Source organism: Eumetopias jubatus, unplaced genomic scaffold (genome assembly GCF_037043125.1).
Source record: "Eumetopias jubatus isolate StellerSeaLion01/CBP00866 unplaced genomic scaffold, mEumJub1_p1.0 scaffold_7, whole genome shotgun sequence".
Lineage (NCBI taxonomy): Eukaryota > Metazoa > Chordata > Mammalia > Carnivora > Otariidae > Eumetopias > Eumetopias jubatus.
Window position 1 is genome coordinate 78759518 of NW_028274813.1, and position 14241 is coordinate 78773758.

The window sequence follows — 14241 nt, forward strand, 5'->3', positions numbered from 1 at the left end:
AACTGCTAGAACTCATACAGGAATTCAGTCAAGTAGCAGGATATAAAAATCAAAGCACAGAAATCAGTGGCATTCCTATACACCAACAACAAGACAGAAGAGAGACAAATCAAGGAGTCGATCCCATTCACAATTGCACCCAAAACCATAAGATACCTAGGAATAAATCTAACCAAAGAGGCCAAGGATCTGTATTCAGAAAACTATAAAATACTCAGGAAAGAAATTGAAGAAGACACAAAGAAATGGAAAAACGTTCCATGCTCATGGATTGGGAGAACCAACATTGTGAAGATGTCAATGCTACCTAGAGCAATCTACACATTCAATGCAATCCCCATCAAAATACCATCCACTTTTTTCAAAGAAATGGAACAAATAATCCTAAAATTTTTATGGAACCAGAAGAGACCCCGAATAGCCAGAGGAATAATGAAAAAGAAAAGCAAAGCCAGCGGCATCAAAATTCCGGACTTCCAGCTCTATTACAAAGCTGTCATCATCAAGACAGTATGGTACTGGCACAAAAACAGACACATAGATCAATGGAACAGAATCGAGAGCCCAGAAATGGACCCTCAACTCTATGGTTAACTAATCTTTGACAAAGCAGGAAAGAATGTCCAATGGAAAAAAGACATCTCTTCAACAAATGGCGTTGGGAAAATTGGACAGCCACCTGCAGAAGAATGAAACTGGACCATTTCCTTACACCACACACAAAAATAGACTCCAAATGGTTGAAAGACCTAAACGTGAGACAGGAGTCCATCAAAATCCTACAGGAGAACACAGGTAGCAACCTCTTTGACCTCAGCCGCAGCAACTTCTTCCTAGAAACATTGCCAAAGGCATGGGAAGCCAGGGCAAAAATGAACTATTGGGATTTCCTCAAGATAAAAAGCTTTTGCACAGCAAAAGAAACAGTCCACAAAACCAAAAGACAACTGACAGAATGGGAGAAAATATTTGCAAATGACCTATCAGATAAAGGGCTAGTATCCAAAATCTATAAAGAACTTATCCAACTCAACACCCAAAGAACAAATAATCCAATCAAGAAATGGGCAGAAGACATGAACAGACATTTTTCCAAAGAAGACATCCAAATGGCCAACAGACACATTAAAAAGTGTTCAACATAGCTCGGCATCAGGGAAATCCAAATCAAAACCCATATGAGATACCACCTCACACCAGTCAGAATGGCTAAAATTAACAAGTCAGGGAACGACAGATGTTGGCGGGGATGCGGAGAAAGGGGAACCCTCCTACACTGTTGGTGGGAATGCACGCTGGTGCAGCCACTCTGGAAAACAGTATGGAGGTTCCTCAAACAGTTGAAATTAGAGCTACCATTCGATCCAGCAATTGCACTACTGGGTATTTACCCCAAAGATACAAATGTAGGGACCCGAAGGGGTACGTGCACCCCAATGTTTATAGCAGCAATGTCCACAATAGCCAAACTGTGGAAAGAGCCAAGATGTCCATCGACAGATGAATGGATAAAGAAGATGTGGTATATATACAGAATGGAATATTATGCAGCCATCAAAAGGAATATGATCTTGCCATTTGCAACGACGTGGATGGAACTGGAGGGTGTTATGCTGAGTGAAATAAGTCAATCAGAGAAAGACATGTATCATATGACCTCACTGATATGAGGAATTCTTAATCTCAGGAAGGAAACTGAGTGTTACTGGAGTGGTTGGGGGTGGGAGGGATGGGGTGGCTGGGTGATAGACATTGGGGAGGGTATGTGCTACGGTGAGCGCTGTGAATTGTGCAAGAGTGTTGAATCACAGATCCGTACGTCTGAAACAAAGAACGCAACATATTTTAAGAAAAAAGAAAAAGAAGAAGATAGCAGGAGAGGAAGAATGAAGGGGAGTAGGTTGGAGGGGGAGACGAACCATGAGAGATGATGGACTCTGAAAAACAAACTGAGGGTTCTAGAGGGGAGGAGGGTAGGGGGATGGGTTAGCCTGGTGATGGGTATTAAAGAGGACACATTCTGCATGGAGCACTGGGTATTATGAACAAACAATGAATCATGGAACACTACATCAAAAACAAATGATGTAATATATGGTGATTAACATAACAATAAAAAAATTTAAAAAAAATGGGCAAAAGACATGAACAGACATTTTTCCAAAGAAGACATCCAAATGGCCAACAGACACATGAGAAAGTGCTCAACATCCCCTGGCATCAGGGAAATCTAAATCAAAACCTCAATGAGATACCACCTCACACCAGTCAGAATGGCTAAAATTAACAAGTCAGGAAACGACAGATGTTGGCGGGGATGTGGAGAAAGGGGAACCCTCCTACACTGTTGGTGGGAATGCAAGGTGGTGCAGCCACTCTGGAAAACAGTATGGAGGTTCCTCAAACAGTTGAAAATAGAGCTACCATACGATCCAGCAATTGCACTACTGGGTATTTACCCCAAAGATACAAATGTAGGGATCCGAAGGGGTACGTGCACCCCAATGTTTATAGCAGCAATGTCCATAATAGCGAAACTGTGGAAAGAGCCAAGATGTCCATCGACAGATGAATGGATAAAGAAGAAGTGGTATATTTACACAATGGAATATTATGCAGCCATCAAAAGGAATGAGATCTTGCCATTTGCAACGACGTGGATGGAACTGGAGGGTGTTATGCTGAGTGAAATAAGTCAATCAGAGAAATACATGTATCATATGACCTCACTGATATGAGGAATTCTTAATCTCAGGAAACAAACTGAGGGTTGCTGGAGTGGTGGGGGGTGGGAGGGAGGGGGTGGCTGGGTGATAGACATAGGGAGGGTATGTGCTATGGTGAGCGCTGTGAATTGTACAAGACTGATGAATCACGGATCTGTACTTCTGAAACAAATAATGCAATATATATTAAGAAAAAAAAAGAAGAAGATAGCAGGAGGGGAAGAATGAAGGGGAGTAAGTCGGAGGGGGAGACGAACCATGAGAGACGATGGACTCTGAAAAACAAACTGAGGGTTCGAGAGGGGAGTGGGGTGGGGGGATGGGTTAGCCTGGTGATGGGTATTAAAGAGGGCACATTCTGCGTGGAGCACTGGGTGTTATCCACAAACAATGAATCATGGAACACTACATCAAAAAGTAATGATGTAATGTATGGTGATTAACATAACAGTAAAAAATTAAAAAAAAAAAACAGTGGACCTGTTGGGTTATAGTGTATGCTTGTAGCCAACTTTAATATATATTACCAAACTGTATTCCAAACTGGATGAATCAAGTTTACACTCCTACAAGCAGCCTGAGAGTTCCTATTTCTTCATGTGCTCACCCACCAATCTGAACAGTGCAGTTGGTTCTCTTACAGCGCCTTCAAACGTTACGCAGTTTTATCATTCATATTTAGTTCTCTCATGCATTGGAAGTTTATTTTTGTTTATGATATGAGAAAGGGTCCAATTTTATTTTTTATGTGGCTATTCAATTCCCAAAGTGCCATTTACAGAAAGGCCTTTATTTCTCCACTGATCTACTATGCCATCTCTGTCGCGTATCAAGTGTCCATGTACACATGAATCCCTTTCTCCTGCCTCTTCTTTCCAGCTATGCCAAATCACAGTTGGGCTAGATTAATGTTCAATCTCGATATCTACGTTACCAAGTATTACTACCTTGTTTTCCTTCTTCAAAATCTTAGTTACTCTTAGCCCTTTATATTTCCATATGCATTTTAGAATTAGCTGTCGAGTACTAAAAAAATCCTACTGGGATTTAATTGAGATTACATGTGATTCAACCAAGATGCATTTGTTGGGGCTATATAAAAGCCTCGGCCTCTATGTCCCAACTCAGCACAAACCTAGGAGCCCACTTTCACTCCAGAACTCCCCAGAGGGATTGGCCAAGGACTTTGTTGTGGCTGTTCTACTGTTCCCCCTGTCCTTTCCAATCTCATTCCTTCAGTCTCCCATAGGTGATGATCCCAAGAGCACTCCTCAATAAACATACTAAATACAAATTTGTCTCAGAATCTACTTCCCACAGAATCCAATCCGTGACATAGATTAGACAATCTGGATTTGAGTTTTTTCCAGGCTGTCATGCTATATCTAACTCCAGAATCTGTGGAGTGTCTGAACACTTGTAATCCCTCAGGAAATGCTACACAATATTGCTCCTGAATAAGGAACAAACTTTGCAGCAAAATAAGATGCACCATGGGCTACATTCCATGGCCTTCACTGACTTTATCATCTATCTCATTGCACAGAGACTGCTTACACAGAACAGAAATGTATGCTCCAAGCCCAGAAACAAGATATGATGCTGTCTCATTGATAGCCATATCCAAGCGTCTGGAAACCAAGGCAACGGAAACAGAAGTTGTGGCTCTTGCCTGTCCAAGTGACAACTCATTAACAACCTTGTACCCCATCCTCCTCACTCTTGGTTCTCCTGGTTTAGAGGTTTAGTACCTCTGAGTTATATGCTTCTGCCATGAAGCATTGACAACTTATTGATAAGACGGCAGTCTAGCAATTTTGGAGCCTTTGTGCCAAAAGGTGAACGACAACAATTAGGATTATAATATTGGCTAGGGTGATAATCCTAACAATGAAGGGAAATGTTCTGTAACTGCCATACAATGGAAAGTATTTGGATGGGACTGGCAGATTTCAGAAATGCCTCTCATATGACAACATCTAGTGATAAGAAGTCAGTGAAAGTTACTACAAGTCTAAACAAGCAGGACTATCATGCTACAATATCCTTTAAATATATATATTTTTTTCTGCTCAAGTATTTCAGGGTCACTGTTCATTGCTTGGAACAAAAATTTTGACCACTACAGAAATGTGCATACTAGCAGGAGAGTGTAATGATTTATTGGGCCCAAAATATGACAGTGATAGAAACTTTTCCTTCCTAATTCATAGAATAAAACTGTTTAGATTTAATATATTAGATGTGCCAGAAAGGCTGAAGTTAAGATCACTATTTTGACCCTCTTATGCATAACCTTCCCTCTCTAAAACTACAGTCCCCAAAGCTTTACAATTTGTCCAAATTCACTTCTATCCTCAAGCATTCCCTAACATGTCTAAGTGAAATCCAAGATAATATATTCTCTTTTTTAAGAATCCTTTTTGTAAATTTACCACCACTTGACTTTCTAACTTCTCCTCTACCTTTATCTGGTAATTAGAGTTTACATAGAGTGTATTTAAATGGAAAATATGTCAGCAACCAAATGTGAGCAACTAAAAATCTTCATTTTTTTCTTAGTGGCAAAGGTTTGCTCAGTATTTACTGAAACATGTAGATATCAGATAACTGTCTCATGTCCAATAACCATCAGCAACAGAGTAGATTATCCCTGTGCTAATCATTTTATTCCCAGCCAAATGGTTTGTTAATTTACCTGATGGCCAGTGTTCTGATTATGATCTCTTGACATATGCTTGAATTCAATGAAATTCTCATCACCATTATACATTAGATAGTTAATTTACTAAACATGCTGTTATAAAATTTCCCACTCTAAAGCTCTATTTTCAAGTTAGTAGGTCATAGGTTTAAGGTCTGATATTGGTAGTAGATAGTCTAAATTTAAACCAAATTGACAGACTGGATGTTGATAAATCACCAGGATCAAGTGACCTTCGTTTAACAACTTTGGGGGGAAATTCATGGTGAAATTATTCAACTTGTGGCTAGATCTATAAGCTGTCATTCTAAAGTCTCTGGGCCAGAGGTCTGTCAGATTGTTAATGTAACTCACACCTTTCAGTGCATTCTGGAATATTAGAACCAATAAGTGATTTCATTAATGGGACTGTTTATAAAATAAATACATAAAAAAAACAAGCAGTCTCCTACAATATCATTAATAATCAGGTCTTCTATTTAATGTGGGTAATATCAACAGCCACCACCTAAAAATAAAACAAACAAATGAAAAACCTGATGGTCCAAGGAATTAATAGGAAAATTACAGGAAAAATTGTAAATATTGCCTGAGAGATAAATTATCATTTAGAAAAGAAAACAATGTTTCCAGATGTCAGTTTTGAAACTAATATATAAATATAGTCCAATTCCAAACAAAACACAGGAGTAATTTTTGATGAACTTTCCAGGGTGGATTCTTTTTCCATAACAATGTTAATGACATATATTTTGCATATCATAAAGTTCACTCATTTCAAGCGCACAATCCAGTGATTTTTGGTAATCTCACTGCATGGTGGAGCCATCAACCTAAATCAGTTTGAAAATACGTTCATCTCTCCAATAACTTCTCTCATGCATTTAATTCCCCTTCCTATCTCAGCCTCCAGGGAATCCCTAATCTACCTTCTGTCTCTTTAAATTTGCCTTATCTAGACATACCATATAATTGGAATCATATGGGTGTGTCTGGCTCTTTTACTTTAACTTAATGTTTCTGAGGCTCATTGTTGGTGTAGCATGCCTCAGTACTTTGTTCCTTTTTTATTGCTAAATGGTATTCCATTGTATGACCATAGCTGCCAAAATAACTGTGAGGTTACTGATGGAATGAATATGTCAAAAGAGCCAAAACTTTTAGAAAATGTAAAAGATGAGGGAGTCCTATCCCAATGACGTTATAAATCTACAATAAAATAAAAATGTGATATTAGTACAGGAACAGACGTAACAGTGGAGAAAATTAAAATAGTTAGACCTAAAAGGCAGTATTTAGAAGAACTTAATATATGGTGAGAGGGACACCTCAAATCAGTGAGGAAGAGAATTCATTATCTAATGAATAGTGTTTAGACAACTGGCCAAACATAAAAATAATCTTAAATTCTAACTGCACATCTGATACCATACAATGAAATTAATCCCAAATGGTTTAAAGATTCAAATGTATAAAGTGAAACCATAAACATACGAGGTGAATATTTATAGCCTTTAGCCTCACAGGAAGAGTAGAAACCATAAAGAAAAAGGCTTAATATATCAAATTTTTGAAACTTATGCATGACCTAAATCATATAAAGTAAATTGCAAATGACAAAAGGGGGAAATATTTACAGAATATAAATGCCTAATAAATGGTTCATATTTCAATATATAACATTTAAAAAGTACTTGCAACACACTGAAAAATTCAACCCTAATGCAAAATGTATCAAACGACCATATAAGTAAGAGAGCAAGGAATGACAGAGAAAGAGCTAATAGAAATAATATTATAGTAAAAGTGCAAAGTAGGACTCTAATGAAGTATGTATCAACAAATTGATATTGGAAAGGACTTTTTAATACTAATCCCTAGAATTAGCTAAGGTGTGGGCAACAACTGCTCCCAGATTCTCTTGGTGATAGTGTAAATTGACACAACCTCTATGGAGAATCATCAGAAAAAACTTTACAAAAGCCATAATATGATGCATATTCTGACTCAGCAATTACTTCTTTAGTATTCTAAGGATAGTCATGGATGGTTGGTTACAGTATAAAAATCTAAAAGCACTGAAATATCTAACAGTAAGAGATTACTCAATAAATGATAATAAAGGCATATGATTTAATTCTCTTCGGCAAGTAAAATGATGAGACCATTATGAAGAATGACATGAAAAGTTGCTAAAAAATATTGTTTAAGAAACAGATTTTAGAATAGATTTAGAATAGTTTGATATATGATTCCATTTTTATTTTACAAAAATGAATAAAACTTTTCAAAATATAGATAAATGGTAGAGAGAGACTGGTTCAGTGGTGATTACTATCATCAGAATTTCTACTGAGCAAGAATAATGAATATATTTAGAATGAATTTAAAATATAAAATTATTTGGCTCATCTATATTTTCCAAATTTTCTACAAGAACTATGTATTACTTGTATCAACAATTATTATTATTATTATTATTTTCATCCACTTCTCTAGTCCTGATTTTTTTGGTGTCCCTACACCAAAACTCCATATCCCACTATTGGCCAATTCCTGACCCACCTCACTTTTACTCAAGAGTCTTGGCAACAAGTCAGAGGAAGTCTCTACCCTTCCTCCCTGTTGTCCTTGCACACAAAGGCCAGAGTTTTTCTAGAGCACACTTGTGGTTGGGCGGGATGCTCTGAGAGCAAGAGACAGGGGGTTTGGCTGCTCTCTGTGATCTGGACTTGGGCAGGAACCCCCTTGTGAGTGTGAGGCAGAAGCCTCATCAGATTTGCTCTCCTCTGTCCTGCAATGGGAGCTCTCAGGGCACATTTCCAGGTCTCTCCTAAATTAGAAGGCAGAAAGCAGGGCCCTGATGCTGGATTCCACCTCCCAGGTATCCAGCCTACTCCCATGATTAACAATTGGGGAAGTTGACTACACCCAGATTTCCCCAACACATAAGGCTGCATGTGATTTAGAAGCTGCAGTCCCACTGTATCATTCATTCTATGTTGTTTTCCCATTCATAGTCCAGTGTCCAAATCCTCCTCAATGGGCTGGAAGGAACCCTTCATGCTAGACAGAAGCACCCTCTTCAGACTCTGCATATTACCGTCTTAGCAATGATGGTCTGAATGATTGGATAAGGGGTTTGACTGATGCTTCCCTGCTTGCCCCACGATGAACACAAGAAATAAAATCAAACTGTTGTTCTTTGTCTGGACAAGAAGTAACCTCTGACTTCCAATCACATCGGTGCTCCTGTAGTATTTACCAAATGACCTCAGATCCGCTGGGACAGTGGCCTCTACCCAATGTGTGAGTCAATGAAAGCCAAGAGGTTAATGATTCCCAGTGTCACACAGTTATTTGGTGACAGAGATGGGACTGGAACTCAGTCTCAGCTCCCAGGCCACAGCTGTTACACTGCACCATGCTTGTCCCATATGATACCAGCCTTATCAAAATATGGCATTTTATTAAATCTATGATCCAAATGCACTTTGGGGACATTAGGTTTTGAGGCAGATGGTCTTCTTCACCTTACTCAACACTGAATTTTGCTGCTTACCCTAACCTGGCTCATTCCCTCAGCACATGAAGAAACTTTATGCTAATGTTCCTCTGAGAATTTTTTAAAAAATTTTTTATTAAGTTTTTGTTATTTATTTTTTAAAAGATTTTATTTATTTATCTGACACACAGAGAGAGAGCACAAGCAGTGAGGGAGAGGGAGAGGGAGAAGCAGTCTCCCCACTGAGCGGGGAGCCCAATGCGGGGCTCGATCCCAGGTTTCTGGGATCATGACCTGAACCAAAGGCACCCACTTAACTGACTGAGCCACCCAGGCACCCCACTGATGCTTAAGCTTTTAAAATCAAATGCCCACCCTGCCCCTCCGCCCTAGTACACACATACACAGAGAAGCCATTGTATCTATGTAAACAGGCATAGACATGTTGTAAGCTAGAGAGTGTACTTAGTCCATTATCTTCAAATAATATTTGGAAGAATCCAAGGTGTAAACAAATGTCCTTCTCAAACATTTCTGCGTAAATACACTTCTCTTCAAAAAAAGCAAATGAAATTTTTATCCAGGATATTGGGTTACTAATACTGAAAACAGCTAGTTTTTTTTTTTATTCAAAATTGCAATTCAGAAGATATATATAGAAAGACTATGAAAAATCACAAATACCCCTGTACGTATTTGTGGGATTTGAGATACCTTGGTTCCTTTCGGAGGGATTCTGTCTGCTATGTCTGTATTCAAAGTGAAACATTATAACCTATTTAACACCTACAACAAAAGTGTATTTTGAGACGTGAATAATTGAAGACACATAAACCTAAGATTTTTTTTTTTGAACTCAGTAAGTTCAATACTATTTGTTTTAAAGGGAAAAGGGAATTCTTTCTCGAATCTTCATGACTATTTTATATCTGGTCAGAGAAATCTGTTGCTTTCTGGACCTAAGGCTGAAAAAAGTTTTTCTTCACACTCTGACCACCAGATGACAAGTAGACAAACAAGGCTGTCATTTGGTAGATAAAACACTTTGGCAATATATGTGTGTGTGCAAGTGTATGTGTGAGCACATATGTGAGTGAGCGCATGCAAGTGTGCCCTAAGTAATAAGGTCCCTGAAGGCAGAGGCTGGCTCTTATTTTTTTCTTATATCCTCAGTACTTCTCTCAAAATAGGCACTTACTGAAAGTGAATCGATAGATTGGCAGATGGACAGCTGAAAAGAGAATATACAACCAGGGTGTGTGGTGAGCAAGATAGAGAACTCCATAACTTTGATACGAAGTAATTAAGCCACATGTGGGTTTCTTAATAAAAGACATAGGCCAAAGAATTTAAAAAGAGAGAGAGAGAAAAAAGAAATGTTTGTGTTGCCTCCAGGAGTTTCTTCAAGTTTGCAACACCGATTAAATCAAGCCATTGCCTTTCATACAGTCAGTTATAATTCTGGGATGACTCTTAACCTAGTTTAAATACGGGTACCATCATTGGTTTCCATGAGTATGGTTTGAAAACAAGCAAGTCTTTTTGTTGAACGGATTTTATTTTTCACCATGGTTTCCCTTTTCTCCTTGTTTGAAACTTTCTCTCTTGTCCATACTCCTAACTTTACAGAGATGGGCAGAAATTTTAAAAATAAATTTGTGAAAACAAAGAAAAAATTGCTTACTATCACCAGTGTAAAGTAACATTTTCTAAAAACATTAATTCTTTGACCGTTGAGCCTAACAACATCTACTAAAGTTAGTTTCAACTTGATTGTTGTCACTGACTTAGAAATTTCTGGACATAATGGCTAGAACTGAGGAGGAGGGAGAACAAAAAGATATGAAGGGCTGTGCACGAGAAAAACGTGGGAAATGCCTTGAGCATTACTCAGTGCCCTTCTGTAGAGCACGGCTCAGGGATATGCATGAAAACATGTGTAGGTCAGGGTCATTAACGAGAAAGCGGTGGCTCTTTAAGATCCCAGCCGTAAACAGCAGGGAAGAGCCCACCTCACTGTATATCTTCCAGTGATCATTATCACAGAGTAGGATGCCTTTAAAATACTCAGATAGCAGTGGGGATTTTCAAGATTTACTTGAGAAGTATAAGCATGGAGGTAATCAGTTTGCAAGGACTCCCAAATCCAGCGACTTTGAGTTTATTGAGTTCCATACGCTCTATCTCCCAAGGTTGCTTGCAGCGCCGTTTCTGCCCAAGTAGGGTATAGCTGTCACAAAGCCCCCGTGACATGTCACTGTCTTCTGTTATCATCCTTGCTCTACAGCCTGTGTCCCTGTATCAAAAACCACCTTCTCGGTTTGCCAACATGGTCATCAGAATAGGCGATGTTGCTTTAGTATCTCTTTTGAACCAAAGGGAGAGAGGAAAAACAAGCCATTATGCGTAAATGTTTTGGCTTGGATACAGAATACTAGCTCAAATAAAATGTCACTGAAAATAGCACAAATCATTGTAAACAAATACTGCATCCACGCCTGGTGTAAAACATCCACAGATAAGACTAAGACTATCAAATGCTGCTTTGGGACATGCTTTTGTCTCCTTCATCTTTAAGCTCAGAGCTCAATCCAATTATCCACGAATTTTGGTTCTGTTCCTGATTTACGTATACTAGGGTTAGAGGGTTGTTGTTTTAAAAATATTTTTGGTATGACAAGTTGAAAATTTTAGCTCATAAGCTAAGATTACCTCAAAATAAATATGTTAAATTAAATCCACAAGATATGAATGCAAAGCACTCTTGGCATACAAGTAAGTTAAAATATAATTCTTCATAAGGAATTGACATTATTCATAAGATTCTTTACATTCTCTCTCACCATTTATTTTGAGAATGTCCAATTTGTGCATTTTTCATCAACTTACACTGTTAAGTGTAAAGTGTTTCCCTAGAAAAAAAGGATTCCTGAAAGAGTCTTGAAATTGCCTTCTGTAGTTTCCTTCCTCACTGTAGCTAACTATAAAACCCTTACACTGTGTAACTAAAATGCTAGATTCTTTCCATAATTCATATTGATTTTTGCATAAAATGCCTATTCTGAGCTCAGAACTACATAATCAAACACAACCATCGGTTTCTGATGCTAAACAAAATTATCCCTTTGGGGGGTTTATTCACACCTTCTCTGGAGATAAAGGGGAAAATAATCATCTAACTTCCTGAAACATTATAGTTTTACATTAGATAAAGCAGACACCTCTATCTGGAGTCAATTTCCATGTCAGGTAAATCAAATAGTCGTAGGTCCACAGTGAAGAACTAAATTTCATCTGTAAGTCAAATTTCTAGACAGTTCCTGAGGATTTTAAACCTTCAAATACTCAAAGGAGGTGGTCATGAAAGAGCTTATGAAAAGTGATTATTTTTTCTAGGGACTATTTATCTAGTATTAGCCAGACGCTTCGCCCTTCATGTTGGTCCCTCCTCAAAACAAAGCAAGACTGCTAAATTAATTTTCAGCAGAATCAATCTTCTGAGAAGGTGTAACCCTAAAACCCTATCACTTCTTTCCTTTCACATCCAAAGTTGTTTGGAGAGCAATACACAGGCCCATCTCCTCCCCGACCCCTCACCCACGCCTCCTCACTGGGCACACCCACATTGCCCTTTTCTCCTCTTCTTGGTCCTTGCTTGGCTACTTGCTGTGGTTTCCTCTTCCTGAAAAGTTTTGTCCGCATACATTCTGATAGGGCTTTGTCTTATTGTTCAAGTCTCAGCTCAGACGTCCTCCTCCCGGAGAGGCTTTCCCTAGCCACCCATCAAAATTTCTTCACCAGAGATTTTGTCTCATCCCTTTGTTTCACTGGCTTTGTAATATTCTCATGATCTGAAACCAATGTGCCTATTTCTTTGTTTATTATCTGGCTTTGTAATTTCCCATTGGAATATGAGTTCTAGGGGAACGGGGTCTTTACCTGTCCTCGGTTGCATTCTAAGTCACCAGCAGTGCATGGTATGTGTTTAATAGACCAGAGACAAAGGCAGATTCTGTTGTGTCTGGGAGAAAAATATCATATCCTTAGGCTAAGTCTCCTTCTCCCCAACCTCTTTATTTCCTCACCCAGATCAGGAATTTTTATCTCTTTTGCTAGCCGAATTGCTCAGACATCCTCAAACCACCTGACTTTCATTTAGTCTCCACAAAATGAATACTCCGTCCCAACCATGCATTCCATCACTTCCCTACCAAATTGATATTCCCCAATTCCCTGCGGAATTTTCCCTTCCTTTCAAGAAGTGCACAGTGCCTGCAAGGTTACTAAATATGAATGCAAGCACCATCGCTGATGACTTCCAAATATGGCCTCACGACAGCCCCGGTGACTTGTCGACATGATATCATATGTCTCGGCGGCTGGATTTGGGCTTGTTAACTTTAAAATGAGAGGCAGGTTTAAAGATTAACAATTTGCTTGGATAAAGGAAAGAGGAAAAATATAATTAATCATTTGCCTGTCCCCCAACACTAGTTTACAAAACCATGGTGCAACTTTATTGAGCTCAAAATTGAAGGGTGGCAAGGTTAATATGTAGCTTTAGACCTCACGGTTTCATTAACAAACACATTACAGGCTGTAAAGCTGAACTGACATTAATGCTAGGCCCAAACAAAGTAAATAATTACTGGCTTGGCAAATGAGGAAGTACTTGCAGAGTTTGTTTACATTGGGTTTTTGGAAAATTCATGTTGGCAACAAGTCAAATACAGTTTGACTAGTAATTGTGACAATTGCTCACAGATGCTGTTGGAAGAACAACAAAAGAATGGATTTATGGCTTTTTTCTCCCCCTACATTTTACCCCTTTGTTGCCTTTTTTTTTTTTCTTTACCATTTTGGATCAATAAAGAACTTGCAGCCACAAAGATAAGTGGGTTACATGGCAGATGGGCCTTGGAATGTTTAAAAATCTCATGTTGCATTTTGTCTCTTGGCCATAGATTGGAAAAGACACAGCTGCATTCAAGCTGCAGTCATAAAATCCATGCTCCCTGAAAATGCTTATGGGTCCCCTTAATAGAACAGAGTGGAAATGAAGCCTGCTTAGAAATTTTCCAATAGAAAGACCGGTTTGTTTTGTGCTGGGGCACTGTTAGCAAGCCACTGAGTTCGTAAGACTAAAGGACAGAGTTCTGGCTGAATAGGATCCATTTCATTTTCCCTTGCTGGATTGGAAAAGCATAAACAGGAATCAAGGAATAAAACAACTCACCAAACTGGAAAATAGTTCTGCAGAGCAACTGAGGTCTGTGACATGTAATTTGAAACAATTTTGGTTTCCC